The sequence below is a fragment of the Oryx dammah genome, unplaced genomic scaffold (assembly GCF_014754425.2).
Source record: "Oryx dammah isolate SB20612 unplaced genomic scaffold, SCBI_Odam_1.1 HiC_scaffold_25, whole genome shotgun sequence".
NCBI classification, from domain to species: Eukaryota; Metazoa; Chordata; class Mammalia; order Artiodactyla; family Bovidae; genus Oryx; species Oryx dammah.
The window spans coordinates 90,367,051-90,391,934 of record NW_024070209.1 but is presented as its reverse complement, the minus strand read 5'-3'; positions in this window follow the sequence as shown (position 1 = coordinate 90,391,934).

The following is a 24,884-nucleotide window of genomic DNA, read 5'->3' as shown; positions in this document are numbered from 1 at the left end:
GGTCAGTCCTCTGTGGAAGGGAAGATGTCCCCTCCCACTGAAGGGCAGGCTGTGTTCGGTGTCTTTTTTCCTTGATCCAGGCAGAGGAGACCCTGTTCATATTTTCATTCATCTCAGCGGATACTTCCTGACTTCATTTGGAAAACAAAAATAAAAGCTAAACCTGATTATCCCGAAAGCCCCTTCAAATCAAGCTTTGCTCAGCGAGCCTGAAGAATTTATAAATCAAAGATCCGGAGTGACAGCTCCATAATGGTTTTGCTGGGGAGAAAAACATAAGGAAGAATGTCACATGGTCTCTCAGACTGGCAGGCTCCATGAGATAAATACACAACAAAAACAAAACACAGAACATCTTCCAACTTTGGGCGATGGCCCTCATTTGCTGCCTGTGACAACACATGTGGGAAGCTGGTGGAAAAGCAAAGTCCAGTGAAAGATGCTTGCTCCCTGGAAGAAAACTTATGACAAACCTTGACAGTGTATTAAAAAGCAGAGCTACCATTTTGCTGACAGAGGTCCATCTAGTCAAAGCTATAGTTTTTCCAGTAGTCATGTACTGATGTGAGAGTTGGACCATAAAGAAGGCTGAGTGCCAAAGAATTAATTCTTTTGAACTGTAGTGCTGGAGAAGACTCTTGGGAGTCTCTTGGATTGCAAGGAGATAAAACCAATCAATCCTACAGGAAATCAATCCTGAATATTCATTGGAAAGACTGCTGCTGAAGCTAAAACTCCAATACTTTGGCCACTTGATGTGAAGAGCCAACTAACTGGAATAGACCGTGATGCTGGGAAAAATTGAGGGCAGGAGGAGAAGGGAGAGACAGAGGATGAGATGGTTGGATGGCATCACCAACTTAGTGGATATGAGTTTGAGCAAACTCTGGGAGATAGTAGAGGACAGGGAAGCCTGGCATGCTGCAGTCCAAGGAGTCATGAAGAGTCCAACACAACTTAGTGACTGAGCAACAACAATGAGCCTCACTGGACCTATTCAATCAGAACCTCTGGAAGAAGGTTCCCAGAGTCTGTGCTCTTCACGTGTATCCTGGGTGAGTCCTACACATGAAGACAAGCCATTTCTGCAAAAGGTTGTTAGAATCAGTGTAGAGGCTCAAGAGAAGAATGAAGCCTGTAGGCACCCAAAGTGGAAGTGTTAGTTGCTTTGTCTGTGCTTAGAGTCTGTGCTCAGTCACGTCTGACTCTTTGAGACCCATGGATTATACCCCGCTAGGCTCTCCTGTCCATGGAATTCTCTAGGCAAGTATACTGGAGTGTGTTGCATTCCCTTCTCCAGGGGTCTTCCTGACCCAGGGATCGAACTCAGGTCTCCTGCATTACAGGCAGATTCTCTACCATCTGAACCACCAGAGAAGCCCCCATAGGCTCCTCCCACGAGGGCCTTTCTTATCACTTGCTTTTTTACTCATGCTTGCCTTCATGGACAAGTATGTTGCTCTGAGTGAGAACTTTGACTTGAGATTTTCATGTTTGGATGGTGAATAATACTATCTCTTTTGGATAACTTTAGGACTTCCCTGGTGGCTCAGACAGTAAAGAATCTTCTAGGGAGATTTCTCAGACCAAACATAACATGAATATGAGAAAATACAGCTCATGTCTGACTAAAAGGAAGTTCTTGCTTTGGTTGGTCTTTTTTTTTTTTAATTTTAAAAGGAAAAGTTAAAACTTTAGACAGAAAACCCCTTTGAGATGAGATGATAAACATTTCTTGCTGTTGTTCAGTCGCTTAACTGTGTCCGACTCTTTGCAATCCCATGGACTGCAACACTGACTATGAAATGGCAACCCTCTCCAGTATTCTTGCTGGAGAATCCCATGGACAGAGGAACCAGGCTATAGTCTCTAGGGCTGCAAAGAGTCAGACATGACTGAAGCAACTTAGCATGCATGCACGGACTGCAGCACACCAAGCTCCTCTGTCCTTCACTATCTCCCAGAGTTTACTCAAACTCAGGTCCATTGAATCCATAATGCTATCTAACCATCTCATTCTCTGCCTCCCCTTTATCCTTTTGCCTTCAGTCTTTCCCAACATCAGGGTCTTTTCCAATGAGTCAGTTCTTCACATCAGGTGGCCAAAGTATTAGAGATTCAGCATCAGCATCAGTCCTTCCAGTGAATATTTCAGGATGATTTCCTTTATGATTTAGTGGTAAAAAGTAGCTTGTTAGTTTGCTGATCAGATATCCAGAAAAGTGATGCAATTCCTCCCAGATCAGACCTCAGATTGAATTTGCACTAAAACCAAGCCTGCAGATCTGGGAGGCCTCTTTCCAGCAGAGCAGGCTCTTGGAGTTTGCAGATCATCTGTAATCGAAACTCACAGTCAAGCCATCCTTGCCTGAAGTGTTGCTCCCAACCTAACCTTGTCTGCTCCTTCTGCAGCTCTGGATTCAGATGCCCATTTCCTAACCTCATAGGCCACATTCTAACATTTAGGACCAAAGGCGATGGACGGCTCCTTTCCTCCAAAACTCTGCTCCTCAAAATGAGATGTCTGGGGCTCTGCTGGGTTAACTGCCAGCATGTTGGCACCATCTCTGAACACTTGGAAATAATTTCCCCTTCATTCTTATTATTTTAGGTTTCACCCCCATGATTTCATGATAATTAGCTCTTCTCACTCAAGGCTCTTCCCACACTTGTGTTTAAGCTGCAACCCCCTCCCTCAGCCAGACCTTAGCCAAGCTGAGGCCTTGCTCCTGTTAAGTTTACTCCTCTTTAAGCCAACCCTTCCATCTCCTTAATCATTATCCTTGCAGTCTGGACCCTCTCCAATCAGTCTACATCTTTAGGAGCCCAAAAGAAACTCAACACTCTGAAAATAAGCCAGGCTTTCTGTGTCTTAAGATCTGCCTGTTGTGTGCACAGCCCAATATTGATATTGGTTTATAGTTCTTTAATTCTCTCCGATGCCTGCCTTTTCTTATACTTTTGTCTTTTTACTCATATGCATGAATATTTTAAAACTTATTTTATTCAATTATGGTTGATTTATAGAGCTGTGTTGATTTCCCCTGTATAGCTGTGTGATTCTGTTATACTACTATCTACATTTTTTAATATTCTTTTCCATTATAGTTTATCCCAGGATACTGAATATGGTTCCCTGTGCTATACAGTAGGATCTTATTGTTTGTCCATGCATGTGTGATTTGAACTTTTTTTCCTATTTTTAATTTTTTTATTGGAGTATAATTATATTACCATGTATTAGTTTCTGCTGTATATTGAGGTGAATCAGCTAAATATTTATATATATCCCCTCCCTGTAAGCCTCCCTCCCACCCCACCCCCATCCCCAAAAACTGTTTGAGCAACTATCTGGAAAACACTGAGTTAAGAATTAAAACAGAATTCTTAATATTATTAATACAATCCATTAAGGCTTCTTGGTGCTCATGTTTGTTGTGAATGTCTAAGGAAGAGAGAATACACACAGCCTTACTCACATTTACCTGAGTCAGGGAGACTTATCCCTGGGCAGCTCTCCAGGCTAGTGCTCCCTCGATTATATTCTGGGCAATGCCTGCCTATACCTCCTTTCTCCAGTCTTCACATGCTAAATATGGAAGTGTGCATTTATTTATAGATGAGAGATCTCATTCAGTCATGGAAAATGCAGACAGTTTAAAAGGACTTCTCAGCTGTCTCTGCAGGATTTAAAACCTGCAAGTCTTTTCTCACTCTAGTCTCTCATCGATATTTCCTGACATGTCTTGTGTACATTCTTACTTAAATCTTGGGAATGAAATGACTAATAATTGGGGAATTATAGCCCTCATGTTATGCAGACGAGTGTCTGAGTTTAGTTTTTCGTGGGTCATAGAGAGAGGACTACCACCCCGATCATAGGAGGTGGCAGCTTGGTTTTCTTTGGAAACCTCCCATCTGGTTACTTAATCTTTAAAAAGACACAGATGGGGAGAAAGCTGTGAGCCCTGATCACCAAGAACAGGGATCTGATTACTGCTTATGGAGAATTCTATCTCTTAATTCCATTTTTCCTGCAGTGTAATTATAGACTTGTTACTAAATCTTTGTTGTTGTTGTTTTAATCTGGCAACGATGTGGTAAGAACTGCTAGGAAGAGAATGTTTAAATTACTTTTAAAATATGTTGGACCCCACCATGACACTGTGCTTGCTGATGAGAAGTGACTTGTTTACCTTCTTACTTAGAGGAAACATCAGAAGCAGAAGCACATCTGAATTTAGTTATTTGGAAGCTGCATCCCAACTGTTTCAAAGAATATAGAGAGAGTGAGAGCAAGAGAAACAGAGTGCATGGTTACTCACTCAGCTGTATCTGACTCTTTGTGACCCCATAGACTGTAGCCCACCAGGCTCCTCAGTCCATGGAATCCTCTAGACAAGAATACTGGAGTGGGTAGCCATTCCCTTCTCCAGAGGATCTTCCCAACCCAGGGACCAAACCCATGTCTCCTGCATTGCAGGCAGATTCTTTGCCCTCTGAGCCACCAGGGAAACACCCAATGAAATCAAAAGCATAGTTTATAAACTCTTAGCTAAGGAGGGTCTCGCAGGTGATGGTCAGAGCTGCTATGACTCCAGCTGGACTAATCTAATCATCTATGAAAAAATGATAGCAAATTCAAACCAGAGGAGTCAAGAGAGAAATAGACTTAAAATATTTTATTATCTTTGATTTATTTTTTTAATCTAGGTTTTCCTGCAGATCAGTGGACAAAGTTTTGCCTTATGGGTGTATTTCTACTAAGGAAAGCAAAAACAAAAATAAGAACTGGAGAGGTACAGCTTACGTAATACCTGAGTGGTTTACACTTACTGATTCCTCTGTGAACACCTCCCCACCCATGTGAGGACATGGGCCCAGGATTTCCACAGCTTATCAGAAATTTCATAGACTTACTCACCCTACATTTCACCTTCGTCTGTCTCCTTCCTCCACACTTTGCACTATTTATACTTTCACTTACGTCCCTCTAAACCTACGATTGTGTTTCTTCTACAGTTCTGTGCTCCATTCAGACCTCTGCAGAGAAGACTCAAATATATCAGGGTTCTGATCCTAGCTTCTCTAATAAACAGCCATGGAACTTTGAATAATTGTCTCAAGCTCTCTGAGTTTCAGTTTCATGAAAAACGAGGCAGTCATTACATGGGAGGTTGCTGTGAAATTAGATGAGATAACACACACACATCTATATCTATCTGTATCTGTATCTATATACACACTTGGTGAAAGGTATGTCTACATTTTTCCCCCACACCCCAAGCGCCATGCCTCTTTATCTCCTCCTCACCTGTGTCCACCCCTTCATGCTGCCCACCACTCTCTCTGCCTCCTGGACCCCGCTGTATCAGAGCTCCCTCTGTCTTCCCGCTCCTTCAGCAGGCCTCAGCTTAATCCTCACTCCTTAGGGGAGTCTTCTCTCACCTCCCCTTCAATTCGCGTCTCACCTTATTCTCTGACCTGTGTGTGCCTTGTGTAGCCTTCGTCACAGTTTTACTCTTTCCTTTAATCCCATGAGTCTGCAGATTCCATGACAGGAGCTTCTTCTGGCTCATCCCCATTTCCTTGCATGGCGCCTGGCAGACAGTAACCCAGATAAGTGGTTAAATAAAGAGACATGCTAGAGAACTGTCATTCTGTGACTGTCGTGATAAACAAGACAAACTCAGCAGTGGATCTCCAGCATTTATTTAGAGGCATCTATGCCAACGAGCAGCAGGGTAAAATTCAAGTTTAGGACTTGCTGTTAATACCTACAAGCGCTTTCCACACACACTGTTTCCCCACTATAGTTTACACCCTTCTATGATTCATTAAACAGATTGTTGTTGTTGCTCAGTCCCTCGGTCATGTCCAGCTCTTCATGACCCCACGGACTGCAGCACACCAGGAGTCTCTGTCCCTCATTATCTCCCAGAGCGTGCTCACATTCATGTCAGTTGAGTCGATTATGTCACCCAACCATCTCATCCTCTGTTGTCCCCTTCTCCTTCTGCCCTCAATCTTTCCCAGCCTCATGGACTTGTTCAACAAGTCAGCTCCTCGCATGAGGTGGCCAAAGAATAACATTCCTAATACTGGCTTTCATAAACCTTGACTATTCTGCAGGTATTTCAGAGGATTCGATTTGTTAAAGATATGCATTCTTTCCATGTGAAATTGTTAAGCTTAGTGTTTAAAAGGCTTATATATTTGATTTTCCTTTCCCTTCCTGGTACCTACAGGCACATTTCCCTGTGTATGTTTGAAATGTGCAGTAACAGTAATGTGAGTCAAGGAGAGTGGTCCAGAGAAAAGGACCTCCAAGGCAAGAGTCCAGGAGTTGTAACAGCAAGAGTCTGCCTTCATATTTTCAAAAGTCCTATTAATGGAAAATAATAGCTTGTTTGTGTGACAGATATTTGGGAGAGATAAAATTTATATGAAGGAGACTCAGGCTTGCTGTAAGAAAAAATATCATTTAATTCTTCTCAATATTAAAAGGAAAACTTTCAGTAAAGATTAATTTTTCAAATTGCAAACCAAATATAACTGTCAGTGGTTCCTTTCATCCAAAAGCTTACTCAAAAGTAAGATGACTATCTGGTTGAAATTAGCTGTACATTTAAATGATTATTGATTGAGCATTTGAGCTAGGCTTAGGTAAAAATGGGTCTTTGAAAATGCAGCTGGAAAATTGAATCCATACCATTGATTAAAGGACCCACTAGAAATAAAATGAAGGTTTTGCTTGGTCTACTGATTTTTGACCTTAGTTCTGTGAGGCATGATATTTCTGTCTCAAGATTTCAGCAAGGAAGTGAATGCTTCCATGAATATGATCCCTTGTTTATATAAGAACATACAGCAAATTATAATGGAACTGGGAATGATTTTCACATATTTATGCAATAATATCACAGAGATTGAAATGTGTAACTAGGCAAAGTTACACAGGTGATTTAAATGAGTAAATCTGATTTCAGGGTATTTATTAATAAAAGTCATTATACAGGGTTGATATAAAGCAATTGAAATATCCTTAAAGTTAGAATCAACATAAAAATGTGTAGCCCTTATAATTTATGTGGCCCTGAGTGTTGCCTAATGACACAAATTGAAATAAACTGACATTCGGGAGATCCAGCAACATACCCTTTTGTACAGAGTTGAGCATAGAAGAAAAAAAGTGCTTTTCCATGTCCCAAGAATTCTTTGGTCCAAGAACATGAATTATTGAACAGATTTCTGAACCCGTGGAAACTTAGGTTTACTCACTTGTCTAGCCTGAGAAATAGTGATTATTGCTGAGTATATTTGGTGCATAATATTTTGCAGAGGGCTTTCTTTTTTTAACAAAGAAAAAAAAATGAAGTCAGAATTGAGTTAGTCCTTATTCTAATCTGATTTAATATAGCTGTTTCATATTCAAGTAGCTATTTCTCTTTTTTAAATTATGAAAGTATGATAATATATTTATAGGAGACTTGGGAAATACAGAACAAAATTGCATACAGTTCCACTGTATGTTTCAAATATTCTTTAGGTAAATAAATTAAGATTTTTAGTTGGAATTTCAATATCAAATGGAGAAGGAAATGGCAACCCACTCCAGTATTCTTGTCTGGAAAACCCCATGGACAGAGGAGCCTGCCAGGCTATAGCCCTTGGGGTCACTAAGAGTTGGACATGACTGAGCAACTTCACTTTCATATCAAACTCTCAAAAATTAAAAGAATGAATCTATCCTTCTACTTTTCTCTCTATTCATTCTATTAATTTTTCAAGTAGTTGCTTTTTGTTATGGAACACCAGTAACTAATGTTAGAACTGCAACGAAAACCCAAGGGCATGAGACTGAGCGTGACATCACAGGATAGGAGGAGCTAGCTTTATGACACAAGATTCTCCATGTGTCCTAGGGTATTCTCCTGGCTGGGAGGAGGGGAACAGGCAACTCAGGGGAAACCCAGAGACAAGACTGGGGACCTAGTTCTCACGTGGCTGCACCAGTGACAGCTGGGAGACTGAAATTCAAGGTCAGGGAGCAGTCCTGAAGGCACTCTCTGGAGGAAAAGCCCTGAAATCACTCAATCTGGAAGCTGAAAGACAGCATTGAATTCTTGTCACAGGCCATTGATCCCAGTCAGGAAGAGGGATTGGAGCTGTTGACTAGGGATGAATGGTCAGTAGCAGATGGCCTGGGGAGAAGCTCTTGCTGTGCTCATGTCAGGAGTCAAGTTGGTTCTCCTTCCAAAATGGCCTGAAAACAGCTGAAACCGTTCACTTCCTTAGACAGGGTATAGAGTGAGTCAGTGTGCGTGTGTGTGTATATGTGCGTGCATGCGTATATGCGCGTGCGTGCATGCCGGTAGTAGTTTAATGAAGGAAGATAATTGAAAAGAGGCAAAGGAAAGTTGATTTCTTCCAGTGGAAGGACTATTACCTACAAGTATTTCTTGTTTGTTGTTTAGTCATTCAGTCATGTCCGATGGCTACAGCTATGGACTGTAGCCCGCCAGGCTCCTCAGTCCATGGGATACTCCAGGCAAGAACACTGGAGTGGGCTGCCATTTCCCTCTCCAGGGCATCTTCCCAACTCAAGGATCTAACACACGATTCCTGCTCAGCAAGTAAATTCTTTACCATTTAGCCACCAGGGAAGCCCAAGTGTTAAATACATACTCATATATGGTTGTGAGAGTAGGACTATAAAGAAAACTTAGCACCAAAGTATTAATGCTTTTGAACTGTGGTTGGAGAAGACTCTTGAGAGTCCCTTGGACAGTAAGGAGATCCAACCAGTCCATCCTAAAGGAAATCGGTCCTGAATATTCATGGGAAGGACTGATGCTGAAACTCCAATACTCTGGCCACCTGATGTGAAAAGCTGACTCATTTGAAAAGACCCTGATGCTGGGAAAGATTAAAGGCAGGAGGAGAAGGAGACGACAGAGGATGAGATGGTTGGATGGCGTCACAGACTCGATAAACATGAGCTTGGGTAGACTCCGGGAGTCGGTGATGGAGGCCTGGCACGCTGCAGTCCATGGAGTCGCAGAGTCGAACACGACTGACTAAACTGAACTGAACTGAACTAAATTCAATTCCCTTCTATTTGAGTGAATATTTTCTTTTAAATTATTAGACTCATTAAGAGGATATGTTGCTCAGAGTTTTCTCAGGGTGAATATGTTTTTGTGACAGAGCAAAAAATTACTTTTATTATTTTTATATCAGGTTTGATAGTTGTGACATCTGTCCCTCAAATAATAGTACAGTTAGTACATGCTTTGTTGCTAGGAAACATTCCAGTGTTTTTGGAGACTAAGATGTATGCTCAGGGCAAAAATAAAAAACAAAATGAAACCCTTCTTAGATGAATCTGTATATTAAGTGGAATGTCTTTTTCTCCATAAGTGGATCACTGAAGAGCTGACCATGACTTTTGAATCATGTTCCCCCGCATTGGAGTCAGAGAGACTTAACCACTGGACCACTGGGGAAATTCCTCATCTTGTTTTAGGTGCTCTGCAGAGTGACAGGGTCCACAAAGTATCCTTGGTTCTACTCAGCTGCCATGATTCTCTGAAGTTCTACAATTGCCCCCAGTTCCTGGAGCTTAAGTTGTAGAGATTCTGTGTTTCTTGGCACCTAAATTCGCTCAGGAGCTCACCCAAGTTATGGGCACATTCTCCTTCCTCTGCAAGGAGTAAGATCCTGAAGGACAATTCATGGGGGAACCTAGCATCTGAATGGTTTCAGGGAGAAGCCTGAGGTGGCTGGAGAACTCAGGAATGAGGCAGGGGTTCTCCATCCTGAGCTGGCAAAGGTGAGGCAACCTCAACCCTGACTTTGCCAAGCCTATTTCTAAGAGGAGTGACCAGGGAGACCTTGAATTTCATGGCCTTCCATGGGGCTCTGGAATTTGAACTGCCTTTCCTTTTTGCCTTAATCAAGTCTTTTTAATTGAAATATAGTTGATGTACGCTATTATGTTAGTTTAGGGTGTATTGCTTAATTATTTGACATTTGCATGCACTATGAAATAATCACCACAATAAATCTAGTAACCATCATTGATCAAGTCTTGAGATAAGACCCAGATCATAAAATATTGAAACTGGAAGCCTTCCAGGTTTAGTGAAAAGTTATCCAATGGATCTCTAAGAAAACTTGCAAAAAGATACAAATGAACTTATTTACAAAGCAGAAATGGACTCACAAACCTAGGAAACAAACCTACGGTTACCAAAAGGAGAAAGGTAGGGGGAGGGATATATCAGGAGTTTGAGATGAACGTATCCACCACTATATAGAGAATAGACAACCAAGGACCCACTGTGTGTTCAGCACAGGGAACTACACTCAATATCTTGCAGCAACCAATCAAGGAAAAGAATCTGAAAAAGAATACATACATGGACTGCCTTTATAAAGACCCCACACACACACTGACTCCTCTTGTTGCTCACAGGCACATCAATGCAGGGAACACTTTAGAATCACCAACCCCTGGGACCCACAGACTTTCCAGTTTGATCACAACATGCAGAGCACAAGAACTCAAGTCCCAGAGAGGGCAGGTGGGCGAGGCCAGGAGGGAGCCATGGTCCCCACATCTGGCATGCCCCACCCTCGTGAGCCCGTCATGTAGACATGTCAGTGCACAAACAGGGGTGATCGCTGGAGCTAACGGAGTGTGACAGCAGGCAGACGCCCCAGTAGTTCCGGGCGTGCTCTGCTCATAAAGGCACCTGAATGCCCACAACAGCAATGGGAACAGCCCTGCTGCGGCTCCCTGTCACAGACCAACAACACACTGCCTCCAGGGAGCTCAGCGGGAGTGATGTGTAGGAAGGCATATGTGTCAAAAGCTCTGCCCAAGTTCCTTCTCCTCTAGGATGAGTCATTTCTTGCCTTGTCCTCTGAGTCACAGGAGGACAGATGCGCTGCCTCAAAGGGTGCAGGAAGCACTGGGTCTGGGCTCCAGCCCACAAGCCTGGTGTGGCCACCACATCTTCACTACATGATGTGATGCCAGTACTAGGAGACTTACGGTAGCAGAAGCGGACTCACAGACATAGAAGACAGTTCAAATGTTTATAGAAACAACTCAAATGCCCAAGGAGAGATGGTTGGTTTGAGAAGCTATGGCATATATGTATATATAATGTATGTCTGCCTGTGTGCTGAGTTGCTTCAGTCATGTCTGACTCTTTGTGACCCTATGGACTGTAGCCCACCAGGTTCTTCTGTCCATGGGATTCTCCAGGCAAGAATACTGGGGTGGGTTGCCACGCCCTCCTCCAGGGGATCTTCCCCACCCAGGGATCGAACCCACATCTCCTGCAGCTCCCGAATTGCAGGGGAATTCTTTACTGCTGAGCCACCAGGTAAGCCCCATATAATGTGTGTGTGTGTGTCTGTGTGTGTGTGTGTCTGTGTATTCTTCTCATGTGCCATTCGCCAGAATTTCTGATGGTACAAAGAAGCAGTTTAATTTTGCTTTCTCCAGCATGAAGAAAAAAGGGAATTTTTGCCACTGGGGCAGCTTACTGAAAAGGTCCAGCATTACTTGTCTTAAATTGCACAGCAAGGTGACTCATTGCCTGGCAAACACTTTTACCCTCCCCACTACTACCACCAATGTTCCTCGTGTGAAAGTTTAAGAGGCAAATGCTCAGCTTTGCCGGAGAAGGCAATGGCACCCCACTCTAGCACTCTTGCCTGGAAACTTCCATGGACGGAGGAGCCTGGTGGGCCTCAATCCATGGGGTCGCTAAGAGTCGGGCACGACTGAGTGACTCCACTTTCACTTTTCACTTTCATGCATTGGAGAAGGAAATGGCAACCCACTCCAGTGTTCTTGCCTGGAGAATCCCAGGGATGGGGGAACCTGGTGGGCTGCCGTCTATGGGGTCACACAGAGTCGGACACGACTGAACTGACCTAGCAGCAGCAGCAGCAGCAGGAGCATATACATATACACATATATATACGCATATATAATGAAATGTTAGCCTAGAAAAGAATGAAATATTGTTATTTGCAACAAATGAATGACTCTGAAGAATGTCGTATGAAGTCAGACAGAGAAACTTACATGTAGAATCTGAACTACTATACAAATGTATCTATGTACAAAACAGAAATAGACTTGCAGACATAGAAATCAAACTTTTGGTTACCAAAGGGGAAATGGTGGTGGATAAATTAGAAGCATGAAATGTACAGACACAAACCACTACACATAAAATAAACAGCAAGGATTTACTGTATCGCACAAGGAACTATATTCAAAATTTTGTAAAAGTTTATAATGGAAAATATGTATAGAGACATATATCTGAGTCACTTTGCTAAACACCTGAAACTTGCACAATGTGGTAAATCAACTACACTACAACTAAATTAGAAAATAAACATCAGAGCAAAAAGCAAGAGAAATTAAGAGCAAATGATGGTAGAAGAGTTTGATGGGAAGACATCACAGATCTGCCAACCGTAAGAGAGAGCGTAGGGGCAAAATCTGATTGTAAAGGTGTTTCTCAGTTCCCTCAGAGCCCAGTATCAGTTCAGTTCAGTTCATTTCAGTTGCTCAGTCGTGTCCGACTCTTTGTGACCCCATGAATCACAGCACACCAGTCCTCTCTGTCTATCACCAACTCCCGGAGTTCACTCAGACTCATGTCCATCGAGTTCATGATGCCATCCAGCCATCTCATCCTCTGTCATCCCCTTCTCCTCCTGCCCCCAATCCCTCCCAGCATCAGAGTCTTTTCCAATGAGTCAACTCTTTGCATGAGGTGGCCAAAATACTGGAGTTTCAGCTTTAGTATCATTCCTTCCAAAGAAATCCCAGGGCTGATCTCCTTCAGAATGGACTGGTTGGATCTCCTTGCAATCCAAGGGACTCTCAAGAGTCTTCTCCAACACCACAGTTCAAACGCATCAATTCTTCAGCCCTCAGCCTTCTTCACAGTATAGATGATCAATATCACCACTTTACTGATGCATAACTTCAGTCACTGCAGTTGAGGCAAAATCTCCTGCAGCTAGATTACATCACAGATACATGAAATTAACTATCTTCAGTGGAATTTCTCACACTTTTCACCACTGTTATTCACTATCATTATCATCATTAAGTTCATTATTGCCTTTAATATTGCTGAGTGTCTCTGTGCCATTTCCACTGATCATGTTAACTCATTCACTCAATGCATATTTATTGAGCTTCTACTCTGTTCCAGGCTCTGTGGTCGGAGACAAAGAAGAGAGTCCTGACCCTGGAAGTCCATCAAGTAAGATTGGCACATAAATACGTATTTTAAAAAAAGCAGAAGGTCACTAGAGGGGGTGCATCTTCTAGGAGATGTAGACAGAAACCTGAGATTTGAGTCAATTTTAAATGCCCAACAAAAGTTGATTGTTTTGAGGAGAAATGAGAGCTCATTCTTGGCAGAGACTAAGAGTTGAAAGATAAAGGAATGTGTGAGAAGAATTTAAGTGGGCTGTCTTCCCAGATCACAAACAGTGAGGTGGAGGAAGACCCCAGGAGAAAGTAAATGAGAGTCGGATGATGGAGAACCTTGAGTTCCAAGCGAACTTGGACTTCATCTTTGACAGGACACAGAGCTACTGAGAGCCTTGTCTTGTGTGGGGTCCAGAATGTTCACTCATGGGTGGTAAGGGAACCATAAAGCCTCCTGAGGCTGCGTCCCCGCCAGTGATGGGAGAGATCCTCTGGTTTGTTCTGACCACCCTCCCCGCCAGACAGCTGCGTGTCCAGCCTGCAGTCTTTGACCAAAGAAAATGCTGCCATCATGGGAATGCCATTCAGATTTCCAAAGGCTTCATCAGTTGACCTGTGGGAGCCAATTCTGCCTAGAGGAGCTGAATCTGGGAGGCATATTATCATAATACATCCTGAGATAAATATTTAACCTTTCTGATGCTGAATGATTTAACAGGTGCCTCTGCCATGTCTGAGGAAATGGACTCCTTCAGGGTCTAATAAAAATAATCATTGTTTCCACAGGAGTGCACAGTCATAGAAGAAATAAGGGCTTCTATTCATACCAGCTGAGTGTCTTCTGCATCGGGGTTAGTCCCGGCAGAATCTGGAAACGAAAGGGAAATGCTCACCAGTCACCCCCGGCTGGTAAGCTTCGTGCTGAGGCAGCTGATTCACCTGCTACCTCAGGGTTCATGGCCCAGATGTTCCTGAGGACTGGTTACAGCATCTCTTAGTGCATGATAGATTAGCATCCCACTTTAATGAATTCCATAAATAAAAGATGATGAAATGCCAGTGTTTTGCAAACTGTATAAGGTTAGCTTTGTCTCACAATCTGGCTGCAAGATTTCTGTAGCCAGCCTTTTTTTGTTTTTTTCCTTCTTTGACTTTATTTTCTGAAATGATGTTTTGGCATCTAACATGTAAGAAATGAATGTCCCTTTGATTATGAAAGGCTAGGATGGGATCCAGTCTCTCACATGGGCTAAGTGTCCCTTGGCACACTGGAAAAATTGATCAGTGGAGGTAATGAAAAGTTGCCTCTTGTTTGTCAGGTATAGCGTTCTGTCTCCTTTATATATCTAGCTGTACGCCAGCTAGCTGATCACAGAAAACCATTGGCAGAAGAACCAACTCTAGGAAAAAAAGTTTATTTATGCCTTTCTAGGGAAGCATTTAATTAAGCGGTTTTTATCATAGAAACATGCTACATTTTAGAATTCAAAAATTCTTCTCACATAGAAACTCAGTTACACTAGTGATTGGACAGTGGGGTGTCTTGGTTGTTTGTACCTTCAGGAGTTGTATAATCTGGCCCTTGAAAAATTCATGCTCACCGAATAGAGCCATGCTTTAAACTACCCTAAGAATAGGTTGGTCCTTGTGATGGTCAGCTGCTGAAGGTGCCCCAGCGGTCCTCACCTAAGGTGATCACATTGATAAGACCCCTCTCCTGCAGGAGGGGTGCCTTTCTGGGCAGAGGTGCCAGCACTGGCATTTGCATCTTCTTGCTCTGCCTCCGCTGAGGTGAGGCCAGCAAGAGCGCCATGAGCCACACACCTGGCAAGGAGCTGAGGCCTCCATCCAACTGTCCCCGGGAATCGAGTTCTGCCAACAGCCACTGCAGAACCTGTCCGAGGCGGACCCTAGGAGGACTAGGCCCAGGTGATACAGCAGATTTGACTGCACCCCATCAGGGCTCTTGTGCTAGGACATCCAGCCAAGACTTGTCACATTTCCTGACCTCAGAAACTGTGAGTTAAAAAATGTGCGTTGCTTTAAGCCACTTACTTGTTTCATACTTTGGGTGATAGAATTGTTAGCAAATTATCCTAAAGAACTTCCAAACTGACACTGTCTGAAAGTCATCCTAAAATATACATTTCATTGTTAATACACAGAGCACGGATGGAAATAGCATATAATTTGCTATGTAGATGAAAGTTGAAGAGTTTAATATCCAAGGCACTAGATCAGCAGTGTGTAAATTGTGGCCACACTAGCCCATATTCTGTTTTTGTAAATAAAGTTTTATTTAAAACAACCATGACCATATATTTACATATTGTTCTCAGATGCCTTTGAGGGAAACCACAGAGATAAGTAGCTATCTGTGAGATTACATGCACTGTAAAGAGATTGTAAAGAGATTGTGTGCACTGTAAAGACTAAAATGTTTATTGAAATAGCTGGCCCTTCTCTCTCTCTCTCTCTCACACACACACACAGATGCTGACTCCTACCATAGCTTAAACTTATTCAAAGAAGCTGCGCATGTTACAAATGAAGAAAATCATCCTACTGCAAGCATAAAGGAAAAAGTCAAGCTCTGGGAAAATAAAATAAATGAAACATGAGAGTGTGAAATACTGCTAGTATTTAAACACACCACTGTGATTTGGCAGAGGGAGCATGAAGCCCTTTTGTTTATAATAAATGGTACCCCACCAGCTGGTGAAACCAGCTCTGTTCTGATTGTATCTGCACTTAGGAATTCTAAATGTTTTAACAGAGTGTTGCTTTGTTTCATTCCATATTTCCAACTGAATTGCAAGTCTTAGAAAGAAGAATTTTAAAGCTAAACTGGACTTTGTTCTTCATTAAGTCCAACATCTTCCCTTTGCCAGTGAGAAAGCTGAAACCTACATGTGCTGTGTGACCTACCTAATACGTTCACCATTTAGTGGTAGAGGCTGAAATGGAAGTTCTTTCTCCTCCTTTTAATATCCTATCTTGCTGCCTTTAGAATCTGGCATAGTGTTTCACAATCTGTAAAGCACATACCTGATTATTTCTTCTGGCTAAATTCACAATATCTCAGTGCAGGAGTTACTCTTGGTGTATACCAAATAGCCATGTGCTCTTGGCTTCTTGGGGCCCCTCTTAGTTAGGCTGGGTCCAGCAGACTGGGGTCAGGCCAGTGGGAAGTGAGCAGAAACAAAGCCAGCCACTTACAAGGTTGGCCTTCTTCACCACACTTTCATCCTGGGGACCTAAGGGCTCCGATGACTTAACTACAAGAGGATCCATAGTGGGACTCTTCTGCTCAGAGGAGAGCCCGTAGGAGAATCTCAACTCTCCCCAGACCAGGAGATGAGCAAGAAATAAACCTTTGCTGTGTGGAGACACTGATATCTATCCCAGAGCTTGTTTGCTGTTGTAAGCCTGCTATTACCATGATTGTGTAGACTTGGCAATTTGGCAAACATTTTTGACCAGTTTAAAATGCAGGATAAAGAAATAAGCCAGGACTTCCCTGGGGGTCCAGTGGTTAAGACGTCACCTTCCAATGCAGGGGCTGCAGATTCAATCCCTGGTCAGGGGGCTAAGATCCCACATGCCTTGGGGCCAAAAATTCAAAACAAAACAGAAGCCATACTGTAATAAATTCAATAAAAGACATTAAACGTTGTTCACATTAAAAAAAAAATCTTTAAAAAAAGAAAGAAGCTAAACAATAACTCTGAGAAATAAAAGCAAATATTATAAGGTCACTCAAGATCATTCACTTTGCCTATAAACCAATCTGCTCCTTCTCCAAAGCCACATAACACTCTCTATGTACCAGTCTAATGATGCCACGTAAGTACCACAAAGCAATGCTTTGGAACAGGTTTTGTTAGGATGCAGCCTTCCTCAGTAGCACAGAGTAGACACCAAAGAAATATTTGCGGTAGGTGAAAATAAAGCTGATGATGTGATTTTCCTGCCAACGACATATTAAATAAAAAAGGGGTTCAAAACTATGGTGTGACAATAAAGAGGAGAGATAGAAATAAGGTGAAAGGGCTGCAAGGGCGCAGCAGGTAGTGTCTACTCCTCCAGCCTGCCAGTGTGGCTTTGTTCTGGACCAGGATAATAGTGGGTTCAATGTCAACTCTTTCAGTGGTTCATGCCTGTTTTGGGGTGATGTTTGCTTAGTTCAAGAGTGACTGAAAATTAAAAAAAGAAAACTTAGTCCTTGCCAACAAGGAGCTCACAAAATTAGTAGAAGGAGAGTAGTGCTTAGGAGGTAAAATCTGGGGTGTAAAGACTAGTGAACTAAAATGGACTGGAATGGGTGAATTTTACTCAGATAACCATTATATCTACTACTGTGGGCAGGAATCCCTTAGAAGAAATGGAGTAGCCATTATAATCCACAAAAGAGTCCAAAATGCAGTACTTGGATGCAATCTCAAAAAGGACAGAATAATCTCTGTTCATTTCCAAGGCAAACCATTCAATATCACAGTAATCCAAGTCTATGCCCCGACCAGTAATGCTGAGGAAGCTGAAGTTCAATGGTTCTATGAAGACCTACAAGACCTTTTAGAACTAACACCCAAAAAAGATGTCCTTTTCATTTTAGGAGACTGGAATGCAAAAACAAGAAGTCAAGAAACACCTGGAGTAACAGGCAAATTTGGCCTTGGAGTACAGAATGAAGCAGGACAAAGGCTAATAGAGTTTTGCCAAGAGAATGCACTGGTCCTAGCAAACACCCTCTTCCAACAACACAAGAGAAGACTCTACACATGGACATCAATATATCGTCAATACCAAGATCAGATTGATTATATTCTTTGCAGCCAAAGATGGAGAAGCTCTATACCATCAGCAAAAACAAGACCGGGAGCTGATTATGTCTCAGATCATGAACTTCTTATTGCCAAATTCAGAGTTAAATTGAAGAAAGTAGGGAAAACCACTAGACCATTCAGGTATGACCTAAGTCAAATCCCTTACGATTATACAGTGGAAGTGAGAAATAGATTCAAGGGATTAGATCTGATAGAGCACCTGAAGAATTATGGTTAGAGGTTCATGACATTGTACAAGAGGCAGGGATCAAGACCATCCCCAAGAAAAAGAAATGCAAAAAAGCAAGATGGCTGTCTGAGGAGGCCTTACAAATGGCTCTGAAAAGAAGAGAAGCAAAAAGCAAAGGAGAAATGGAAAGATATACCCATTTGAAAACACAGTTCCAAAGAATAGCAAGGAGAGATAAGCAAGCTTTCCTCAGTGATCACTGCAAAAAAATACAGGAAAATAATAGAATGGGAAAGACTAGAGATCTCTTCAAGAAAATTAGAGATACCAAGGGAATATTTCATGCAAAAATGGGTACATCAAAAAACAGAAATGGTATGGACCTAACAGAAGCAGAAGACATTAAGAAAAGGTGGCAAGAATACACAGAAGAACTATACAAAAAAGATCTTTACGACCCAGATAATCACAATGGTGTGATCACTCACCTAGAACCAGACATCCTGGAATGTGAAGTCAAGTGGGCCTTAGAAAGCATCACTAGGAACAAAGCTAGTGGAAGTGATGGAACTCCAGTTGAGCTATTTCAAATCCTGAAAGATGATGCTGTGAAAGTGCTGCACTCAATATGCCAGCAAATTTGGAAAACTCAGCAGTGGCCACAGGACTAGAAAAGGTCAGTTTTCACTCCAATCCCAAAGAAAGGCAATGCCAAAGAATGCTCAAACTACCATACAATTGAACTCATCTCACACGCTAGTAAAGTAGTGCTCAAAATTTTGCAAGCCAGGCTTCAACAGTACGTGATCCATGAACTTTCAGATGTTCAAGCTGGATTTAGAAAAGGCAGAGTAACCAGAGATCAAATTGCCAACATCTGCTGGATCATCAAAAAAGCAAGAGAGTTCCAGAAAAACATCCATTTTGCTTTACTGACTATGCCAAAGCCTTTGACTGTGTGGATCACAACAAACTGGAAAATTCTTAAAGAGGTGGGAATACCAGATTACCTGACCTGCCTCCTAAAAAATCTGTATGCAGGTCAGGAAGCAACAGTTAGAATTGGACAAGGAACAACAGACTGGTTCCAAATGGGGAAAGAAGTACATCAAGGCTGTATATTGTCACCTTGCTTATTTAATTTATATGCAGAGTACATCATGAGAAACGCTGGGCTGGATGAAGCACAAGCTGGAATCAAGATTGCCGGGAGAAATATCAATAACCTCAGAAATGCAGATGACACGTTATGGCAGAAAGTGAAGAGGAACTAAAAGAGCTTCTTGATAAGGGTGAAAGAGAAGAGTGAAAAAACTGGCTTAAAGCTCAACATTCAAAAAACGAAGATCATGGCATCTGGTCCCATCAATGCAAGGAAGATAGATGGGGAAACAATGGAAATAGTGACAGACATTATTTTCTTGGGCTCCAAAATCACTGCCGATGGTGACTGCAGCCTTGAAATTAAAAGACACTTGCTCCTTAGAAGAAAAGTTATGATCAACCTAGGCAGTGTATTAAAAAGCAGAGACATTACTTTGCCAGCAAATGTCCATCTAGTCAAGGCTATGGTTTTTCCATTAGTCATGTATGGATGTGAGAGTTGTCCTACAAAGAAAGCTCAATGCCAAAGAATTGATGCTTTTGAACTGTGGTTTTGGAGAAGACTCTTGAGAGTCCCTTGGTCTGTAAGGAGATCCAATCAGTCCATCCTAAAGGAAATCAGTCCTGAGTGTTCATTGGAAGGACTGATGCAGAAGCTGAAGTTCCAGTACTTTGGCCACCTGATGCAAAGAACTGACTCATTGGAAAAGACCCTGATGCTGGGAAAGATTGAAGGCAGGAGGAGAAGGGGATGACAGAGGATGAGATGGTTGGATGGCATCACCGACTCAATGGACATGAGTTTGAGTAAACTCTGAGAGTTGGTGATGGACAGAGAGGCCTGGCATGCTATTGTTCATGGGGTCACAGAGTCCAACATGACTGAGTGACTGAACTGAACTGAACTGAAATGCAAGGAGGGCACAAAGGCAAAAGAACCCCAGTCTTACCTCGCAGGATACGTGTGTTTGATGTCAAAAAGAAAGAAAGAAAGAAAGAAAGAGAAGAACCTTCTGGTCAGAACTGGGGGTGAAGATTGAACTTGCTGAATGTGGAAGGAGAGACTGAAAATTAAGTTGAACAGGTAGAAGGAGCCTGGAAGGGTCTGAACAGCTATGTGGAGGAGTTTGGATCTTCACCAGGACAACTGAGAACTAACAGACAAGTTTACAAATCTAGTAAGCAGCAAAACTTAAGTTTTAGAATGCTGAACTGTGACAACAGCATTGGGGTGGATTTCAGAGGGATGAAAATGAAAATTGGAAAAGAAAGTAAAGTTCTAGAACAGTCACCTAGGCCAATGACAGTACAGAATTCTCTAAAGGCTGGGTGGTGAGAACAAACAGGGTCTAGCTGGGTGAGCCAGCTCATGAGCAGAGAAAAATGTTGGGGAAAGGAGGAAAAGAGAAGGCACAAACATTTACTAATGCTACACAGAGGGCAGGGGCCACGTTAATTAATACCGCTAAGGGCTGTTCCATCCAAGCCCCTGTTCCCCCAACAATGTAAGTGTGGCCGGGAGTTTAAAATAAATGGCACAACTTGTAGCATGAGGGTTAGAGCCTGAAGCAGCCTGACTCCAAACACACAGTCCTGAGATGTTAAAAGGGAGCTCAATTTTCTGGAAAGCCAGTCCCCTCGTGCTTCACAGGGACTGTATCTAAATATAGACAAAAGTTTTAAAATAAAAAATAAAAAAGAAATTTACTTAACAGAGACACAAATAAATAAAAGTCACTTGACAAAAAACCCTGTGCGTGTTAGTCGCTCAGTTCTATCTGACTCTTTGCGATGCCATGGGCTATAGGTTGCCAGGCTCCTCTGTCCATGGAATTCTCTGGACAAGATTACTGGAGTGGGTTGCCATTCCCACCTCCAGGGGATCTCCCCAATCCAGGGATGGAACCTGGGTCTCCTGCATTGCAGGCAGATTCTTTACTAACTGAGCCACCAGGAAAGTCCTGACAAATAGCAATAATGTTATCTAATGCCATAGTTCTAAACTTCCTTCCATTCAATTAGAATTCTCGCTTCGCATCTGAGACACTCCTCAATTCTGACAGTGGCTTGCCAGTGTGCACTAACTAGCCTATGGTTATAAGGCAGCCATATACAGTGATTTGTCCAGGATTGGGGAATTGGGGTATATACTAATATTACCTCTCTGGTCCAAAAATGTGTCCCCTTCTTAGGGACAATTTGTAGAGTCACCCCAAATCCACAACTCCTGACTCAGTAAGATACAACTTCACCTTTTTCTCATAACCGCTCCAAATACGCCAGTGGTCATCATGCCTTAGCACGTTCCAGATTTCCAAGAAACTCAAAATAAAATAAAACAAGCGTGCAGCAACGTGAGAGAATTCAGAGTACAAGGAAAGCTGCAATTCTCTCCAGAGATGCAGTTACCAGAAACAGACCGATTTTCTCTCTTTATAAAAAACCATGATAGGTTAGACATTTATCAGTGTGGTTTTTGAGATCTACATTTAATTGGCTCTCAGCCTAATTGTTTGTATGTTGTATCAACTGTCCTCATCAACTTATACACATCCGCTTTCAGAGTCAGTGGGGAAGCATCTTAATTTCTGTGTGTGTGTGAGTAGTTGCTAAGTTGTGTCCGACTCTTGCAACCACATGGACTGTAGCCCGAGGGACTCCTCTGTCCAAGAGATTTTTTTTCAGTCAAGAATACTGGTGTGGGTTGCCATTTCCTTCTGCAAGGGATCTTCCTGACCCAGGGATTAAACCAAAGTCTGCTGTATGGCTGGTGATTCTTCCTCCTAACTCAGAGGGAAAGAACCTCTTTCCCAAGCAGGGAATGTGAGCAAGGAGATGGTCTCAGGTGAAGTGTGTTTGAGGTCCTTCAAAGTTTCTGGAACCTGGATCCTTTTCCAGCATTGCTCACCTGTCACAGGGCTGGGGTCCCTGCACAGGTGAGTATGGTACCCAAACCACCGGCCCGCAACCAGGGAAAAGCTGATCATCTTCCCTGATCAACACTCTCAGATAAAGTCTGTGGGAAAGAAGAGGGTGGGCATGTCTCTTCTGACCTCAACATCATAAGCTTGGAGCCCAATTTCAAGTTGATGTAGAGCAGTGGTCCCCACTGAGTCCATGTAAGACCTTTAACTCAGAAGTCAAGAAAGAGAGAAAGCATGGTGGCCATTAAATTTGCAAGAGTGAGTTCCAAGGAATGTTTGGGAGATTTCTCCATTCCTGACCCCTCAGCCCAGTGACTCTGCAAACCAAACCATGCTAAACCCCCAGCCAGTTCGGCACTTGTTTAACCATTCATTCAACAATTATTTACTGATGACCTTTCATGCACCAGTTTCTATTCTGGACATGAGTTGTAAACAACTCAGTCAAGGTTGGGCTTCTATTTTTAATGGAAAGAGAGAGAGAAAGCAATCGACAAATAAATGAACAAGATGATTTCAGCTGAGCTTTCTGCAAGGAAGAAAATGTGTGGCGATGGGGCTGCTGGAGACAAACTGATCTAGATGCCATGGCCTGGGGAAACAGGACGCTGCAGAGGTGAGAAAAAGGGCAGCTCCTGAGACTCTTGGAGGCCTCAGGAAGAAGTAAGGGTTCTCAGTCGATGGCCACCTACTGGAGGACTTTGAAAGAGAGGGAGGATGTTGGAGGGAAGGAGGGGAGCATTTTGTCCGTTAAGAAGGTCATTCCGAGTTGCAGAGAACAAATCTGAAGCAGGGGAAGCCACTGGAATGTGTCTGTAACAGAACAACATAGGCTGATGGCTTATAAAACCAAAGGAAAGTATTTCTGACCATTCTGGAGGCTGTCCTTCCAAAAATCGAAAGTAACTAGAGATTAGTTTCCCCTCCAGAATACATTTGGGATGATAATGGAATGGCATTCTAGGAAGACATGGCATTCTAGAAAGTCAGAAAGATATGGAGATGACATGGAGCAAAAATTTAGTCAAAACAAAACCATGTCCAGAGAGCAAAACCTTCACTGACCATCAAAAGATCAACACAATAGTCTAATATTCACTGCAGTTTTTTTGTTTGTTTGTTTTTGCTGGCTTTTCAAGCTCTGGCCTTCATAATTCTGCGGGGGGGGTGGAAAGCAAAGCTTTTGACATTAACCAGATTCCAAAGGGTTCCTGAATCTTGAAAATGCACCCCAGGGTATTTGGGAGGAGCTACAACAGACTGGTTCCAAATAGGAAAAGGAGTACGCCAAGGCTGTATATTGTCACCCTGCTTATTTAACTTATATGCAGAGTACATCATGAGAAACACTGGACTGGAAGAAACACAAGCTGGAATCAAGATTGCCGGGAGAAATATCAATAACCTCAGATATGCAGATGACACCACCCTTATGGCAGAAAGTAAAGAGGAACTAAAGAGCCTCTTGGTGAAAGTGAAAGAGGAGAGTGAAAAAGTTGTCTTAAAGCTCAACATTCAGAAAACTAGGATCATGGCATCTGGTCCCATCATTTCATGGCAAATAGATGGGGAAACAGTGTCAGACTTTATTTTGGGGGGCTCCAAAATCACTGCAGATGGTGACTGAAGCCATGAAATTAAAAGACGCTTACTCCTTGGAAGGAAAGTTAAGACCAAACTAGATAGCATATTGAAAAGCAGAGACATTACTTTGCCAACAAATTTCCATCTAGTCAAGGCTATGGTTTTTCCCAGTGGTCATGTATGGATGTGAGAGTTGGACTGTGAAGAAAGCTGAGGGCCGAAGAATTGATGCTTTTGAACTGTGGTGTTGGAGAAGACTCTTGAGAGTCCCTTGGACTGCAAGGACATCCAACCAGTCCATTCTAAAGGAGATCGATCCTGGGTGTTCTTTGGAAGGAATGATGCTAAAGCTGAAACTCCAGTACTTTGGCCACCTCATGCGAAGCGTTGACTCATTGGAAAAGACTCTGATGCTGGGAGGGATTGGGGGCAGGAGGAGAAGGGGACAACAGAGGATGAGATGGCTGGATGGCATCACGGACTCAATGGACGTGAGTCTGAATGAACTCCGAGAGTTGGTGATGAACAGGAAGGCCTGGCGTGCTGCCATTCATGGGATCACAGTCAGACACGACTGAGCAACTGAACTGACTGACTGACTGACACAGTTGATATTTGTTTGGTGTATAAGCAGAGCTTTGGTGAAAATGTCACGTATGGGTGGAAGCTGGCTCCCTGGAAGAGCTCAGAGCCATTGAGATAGTAAATCCCTCACAGGCATGTATCTCCGTGTCTCACTAGAGAAGGAAATGACAGCCCACTCCAGTACAGAGGAGCCTGGTGGGCTATATAGTCCATGGGGTCACAAAGAGTCAGACACGACTGAGCGACTAACACTTTCACCTTCATGCGTCTCAGTAGACAGGATTTCTTAACACTGCTGGTCCCTTACGACAGACCCTTCTCTGCTGAAGACTGGAAGGTAGGAGTACCCAGAATAAACTGGGTTTCACAGAAAAACATGGGTAGCTATGTGTGACTCAGTTCTCTGAATA